The 5878-nt window shown below is 39.6% G+C and overlaps 1 long non-coding RNA gene across 1 annotated transcript; it reads left to right on the forward strand.

Moving 5' to 3' along the window:
- Window positions 1-2142: 2142 nt before the first annotated feature.
- LOC308642676 lies at window positions 2143-5523 on the forward strand. The gene is made up of 3 exons (XR_014020605.1): window positions 2143-2258; window positions 2723-2845; window positions 5481-5523. It is a non-coding gene; the product is annotated as an uncharacterized lncRNA (long non-coding RNA).
- The last annotated feature ends 355 nt before the right edge of the window (window positions 5524-5878 follow it).

A 5878-nucleotide genomic window follows, 5' to 3' on the forward strand; every position in this document is an offset into this window, starting at 1 on the left:
TTGGGTCACTCCACATGGAGGGACAGAGCTCCATTCTCAGAGCAGATTGAGAGAGACCCAGGTTGGGGACTCTCGTGGGTCATGCCTCCAGGGGCTCACGGAGCTCCCTTCTCCTCAGAGTAGCCTCAGCAAGGACTCTTGGCTTAGGGACTTTTGTGAGTCATGTCTTAGGGATGCCTGGGGCTTCCTTCTCCTCACATTGGCCTGAGGCAGATGCCAGATGTGGGGAGCCTTGTGGGTCGCAACTCTATGTAGGCCCTGGGTTTTCTTCTCCTCAGAGTGGCCTGAGGGAGATGCCTGGTGTGTGGACCCTCTGGTTTATGTCTCTTTGGATGCCTGGGGTTCCCTTCTCCTCTGAGTAGCCTGGGGGAGATGCCTGGCTTGGGGCCCTCATGGGTTATATTTTTAAAGAAGCCTGGCGTTTTCTGCTCAGAGCAGCCTGAGGAGATGTATAGCATGGGGACCCTCATGGTCATGTCTCTAGGGACACCTGTGATTCCATTTTCCTCAGAGCAGCCTCAGAGAGATGGCTCAGAAGCTTCTTGCAGCTCTGGCAGCCGGTGAGGAGATGGTGGGAAGCATGAGGAGCAAACCCTGTCCTGGACCTGAGAGCTGAGGGCAGCCTTGGCTGTCAGCCCCACTCTGTCCTTCACAATTTCATCCTGGCTCCCTGTGCAGCAGTGACCCTTCCTTAGGCTGTGACCCTCATCATCTTAACATAGTGACCCAGGGTGGTTTCTAGGGAACCTGGCAGGGAGGAAGGAGGAATGTACAGCTTAAGGGAAGGGGACCCCAGTCCACTTCCTTGTTTTCCTTAGTGTTTAAATGGTTTGCTTTTTCTTGCAGTGTTAAAATAGTAGAAAAAAATATTGAAAAGTACATATGTTAACAACCCACTATGTTATTTTTTAAAAAAAATTTAATTTTTATTTTTGAGTACTGAGGATTGAACTTAGTACTTATCTTTTTATTTTTATTTTTTTGTTGTTGTTGCATGTGACCACTGAGCCATATCTCCAGCCCTATTTTGTATTATAGAGACAAGGGTTTTACTGAGGTGCTTCATGCCTTGCTTTTGCTGAGGCTGGTTTTGAAGTTGAGATCCTTCTGCCTCAGCCTTTTGAGCTGCTTAAGTTTAAATATATTACTTCTAACCAAGCCAGAATTTATTAAAAATACATCTCATGTTTTTTGTGGAATCAAACTCATGAACCACATTCTTTTTCTTTAATCTCTGCTTAGTTTTTTTTTCAATTTTTTTTAGTTGTAGAAGGGCACAATATATTTATTTTATTTATTTCTTTTTATGTGGTGGTGAGGATCAAAACCAGTGCCTCACACATCTAGGCAAGCGCTCTACCACTGAGCTACCACAGCCACACGTTTTTCTTTTGGTGGAGAGTTTAATTAGCAAGAAGCCACCCCTCCAGGACCCTCTTGCTAAGGCCTTTCCCTCCAGACCCTGCCTCTCCTCTAGACCCCACCTATATTCTATGGCCCTGCTTGTCCTCCTGATCCACCCTTCCCCCTCCTTCCTACCCTGCCTCTCCTCTAGGTCCTACTCATGTTCCAGGGCCTGTCCCTTCATCAGGTCCCACCCCTCTGTGAAGCCCTGCCCCCTTGTGACTCATTCTCCCCCTCCTTCAGACCCTGTCTCTCCTCCAGATCTTTCCCTTCTTCCTGTCCTGCCCCTCCTCCAGACCTCACCCCTCCTCTTTTAAATTTTTTTTTGTTGCACATGGACACAATGCCTTTATTTTGTTTATTTATTTGTATGTGGTGCTTAGGTTTGAACCCAGTGCCTCACACATGCTAGGCAAGTGCTCTACCACTGAGCCATAACCCCAGCCCAACCCTCCTCTTTAAGACCCTGCCTCTTCTCCAGACCCCACTTATCTTCCAGCCCCCCCTCCTGACCTTCCATCCCCCTCATCCAGACTCTGCCCCTGTTAGTCTAGGATGAGTAGCTCCCTGGCTGCTGTGCTAATTGGCAATATATTCATAATGGTGCACAAATAACGTCCATTGTATAAACACTGACATCCTGCATTGGATGAATTATCTTGACTGTATCAGAATTTTATATACCATAAAATAACTTTAGAAAAGTCACCTTTCTCTCTTTATTTTCTCTATAGATCATGAACATTTGAAATAAAATCAGAATTTGTTAAAGGGCAGATGACAGCCAGCCTTGAGCCCTGATGATCCCAGGATCCCATCCAGTGGGAGAACTCTAAGTATCAGTCCAAGCTTTTGTATGCTAATTGATTCATTATTTTTTTCTTATTTTAGAGTTATTTTGCTATGTAATTCCCCATGGCCTTCAGTTCTGTGTAATAGGTTTTTCCTATTCAATTTTTAATTAATATTCTTTCAATTTTCTACAGAATTTTAAAAATATTTTTTAGTTGTCAGTGGATCTTTTTATTTTATTTATTTATTTTGTTTATTTATATGTGGTGCTGAGGATTGAACCCAGGGCCTAACACATTCCAGGCAAATGCTCTGCCTTTGTGCCGCAACTCTAGTCCTGTATAGGATTTTTAATTCTGTGAACTTCTATTTTTTTATTCATTTTCTATTTGATTACACCAATAAGGAATATTTTAAAAATTTAGTTTACTTTGTTTTTGATTGAGACAATTGTTTTGTTTGAGAGAATTGTCTTGTTTGGAAATGCTCATAATCAAATGATTTTAATTAATTTCCATTTATTAAGACATGTTTGAGACTGGGTGTGCAGCTCAGTGGCAGAGCACTTGCCTGGCATGTGAGAGGCCATGGAGTCCATCCCAGCACCACACACTCAGAAGATGTCTTTGACAGGACTCAAGCATGAGAGGTATAGTTTCAAAAGATCATGTATCGGGGCTGGGGTTGTGACTCAGCAGTAGGGCACTCGACTAGCACGTGCGAGGCCATGGGTTTGATCCTTGGCACCACATAAAAATAAGTAAATAAAACAAAGGTATTGTGTTGAACTACAACTAAAAGTAAAGAAAAAATTTTAAAAAAGATCATGCATTTACACATATACACATATACCAAAGTGCCTCTTCCAAATTCATATGAAATTATTCTAAGAAAATTTCAAATCAGTTTTAAAAGAGAAGAGGGATGATGATATTTTTAATGTTAACCATTGATATTTCATGATTTTTAAAACCACTATAGATGAAATCTCCTGAGATGCAAATCATTACAAAATGTAAGAGACAAGTCAGTAGCTGCTTTTTTGTAATTCAGATACATTTACTCAAAATAAGCTTTTAAAAAACATATTTTCTTCTTTTCAAATTTAGAAAGCATTTTCATATGTCCTATTAAAGTTTTATATTCATCAGAAAGTTCTCTTATTCCTTGCATACAAAGAGATGGGCCTTCTAATGAGCATGATACTTTATGTTGTCAGGAATTCTTGTGGGAGAACTCTTTAAGTGTTTTGCCTCTGTTCAAAGTATCATTTAAAATGTATCAATTTGCTTTTGATTTCAGAAATTTGTCTTTCTTTTGAAATTATGTATTTATTAGTATATAGGGTTATTCATGTAGGAAATGCCATGATTACATTTTATCCTAATGTTGGTGCCCCTATGTGCTTATAAGGTGGCTTTCAGAATGCAGTTTAGTATCTCTCTCATATTTGTTGGATTCATTAGAAAAGTACATGCACTTTTGATCATATTTAAATGGTTGCATTTGAATTATTAGAAGCAGAAATCAGACATGTTAGTATTGTGAGCTGAACAAAGTGCAGGTTTACTTTCATCATTTTGAGGAGGCTGACATAATGGCTTCTGCCTTGTTCTGTACCTGCCATAGTTGTCAGATGTCTCACCTGGAGAATTTTTTTTTTTTTTTTTTTTTTGGCACTGGGGATTAAACCCAGGTCCTTGCTTGTGCTATGCAAGCCCTGAACTACATATGTCCCCAGTCTTTGTTACAATTTCATTTTGAGACAGGGTCTAGCTGAATTGCTAATGTCAGCCTCAAATTTGTGATCCTTCTGCTTTACCCTCCCAAATAGCCAAGATGACAGGCATGAGTCAAAGTGCCTGGCTTGTCCTGGAGTATTTTGATATCAGTGTCATATGTTTCCAATGTGTTAATAATTTCCTAAGCTAGATTATGTTCATTTTTCTTATCAACAGTCAATAAAGCCTTTTTGTTGTTTTTTGATGGTATGCTTAATGTGAATATGGTTTATGATGTGACACCACTGTTTATGGTGATCTAGCTATGCAATTCACTCTAAGGAGAGTATTTTGATTCTGAGAGTCTCAAGTGTTTTAGGTCCAACATGTTTCCTTAAGAGGAGTGATTATTCATTTTCTATTTGATTATAAAAAGAAGACACAAATTCTTTTTTTTTTTTTTGTGGTTCTGGGGGTTGGTCCTAGGGCTTCCTGCATGCTAGGAAATCTTTCTACATCCCCAGCCCCATAGATCCTTTAGTTGTCATTAGCTTCATGATGAGCTAGTGACAATAAAATTACTTAGAAGTTCAACTAGATTTAGACTCATACAAGAGTGTGGGCATCCATAGCTCCTTGTGATTTCTAAAAGGTAGAGTGTTTTCTCACAGCACAGCAGCATCTAATATAATTTCTGGACCAAGCTGACACCTCTGCTTCTCTTGGCTCACCACTTCCTGCAGAGTTCTTGGAGGAGATGACTATTTCTTTGACTATTTGTCCCAGTCACAAATATTTGATTATATTGCTGCTAAAAAGGTATGCATAGAAATAAAATAGAGACAAGGATTCTTTGGGATAAATGATTCAGACACAGTGAGTCAATTTGCATTAGGACTTTTTTTTAATATAAAGTCAGTCTTTCAGGAAAGTTAAACCAGGAGTTGAAATAGAATCTCTAAAATGTCATTTTTTTTCTCCTCTATTGATCAAGTTTTAAGAAGGCAAACCTAGAACCTAGTGACAGCATAAAAATATAAGGAGTTTACTTATGTTATTACTTCAACATGAAATATGTAAAAGAAGCACATACTTTGAATTTTATATTAATTTGAACTATTTGATTTTTGTGTTATGAATGTTCATAATAAAATACAGAACTAGCTAAGAGTGTCAGTTACCAGTAATTAACTGTATGAATAATTAAACAAGTACGTGTTTATTTAGAGGCAGGTTCTCACAGAGTTACTTAAGGCCTCACTAAGTTGCTGAGGCTGGCTTTGAACTCAAAATCCTCCTGCCTCAGCCTCCCAGGATGCTGAGATTACAGGCATGTGCCACCATGCCAGGATTAATTTTATCTTTATACAGAGATTGAAAAGAAAGTGTAGAGATTTCCCAGGTAGCCTCGATCTGTTTTCTTCCCTTGTTATGACTTAGGTGAGCTGTCTCTAAAGTGTTAACATCTTAGACCATTTGTCATGAAGAAAAAATAATGGTATGTTAACATTAACTGAAGTCACATATCCTTTGGATTCTCAGTTCTGTGTCTTCCTGTTCTAGGATCCCATCTAGGAGCCAACATGACATCCAGTCATCATGTCTCCATAGACTTCTCTTGGGGTGACAGTTTCTATGACCTTGAGAACATTGAGGATGACTTGTCAGGTATTTTTATAATTTTTTTTTTGAATTTTCCTTTTTTCATATTTAAACTGGGGCTGTGAGTCTGGGGGAGGCAGGTAACAGAGGTGAAGAGCTGCTCTGTCATCTCTTGTCCTTATTGTCATATTAGTATTGACTGTGCTCACCTGGCTGAGGCAGTGCCTTTCAGGTTTCCTTGTGTTTCTCATATTTAGCCTGGGGCTATTGGACTGGGGGAAGCTGGTCACTGAGCTGAAAAGCAGCTCTATCATCTCCTGCCCTCAAGGTGAAATGGTAGTATTGATTGTGCTCACCTG

The sequence above is a fragment of the Spermophilus citellus genome (genome assembly GCF_964194105.1).
Source record: "Spermophilus citellus genome assembly, chromosome: 2".
NCBI lineage: Eukaryota > Metazoa > Chordata > Mammalia > Rodentia > Sciuridae > Spermophilus > Spermophilus citellus.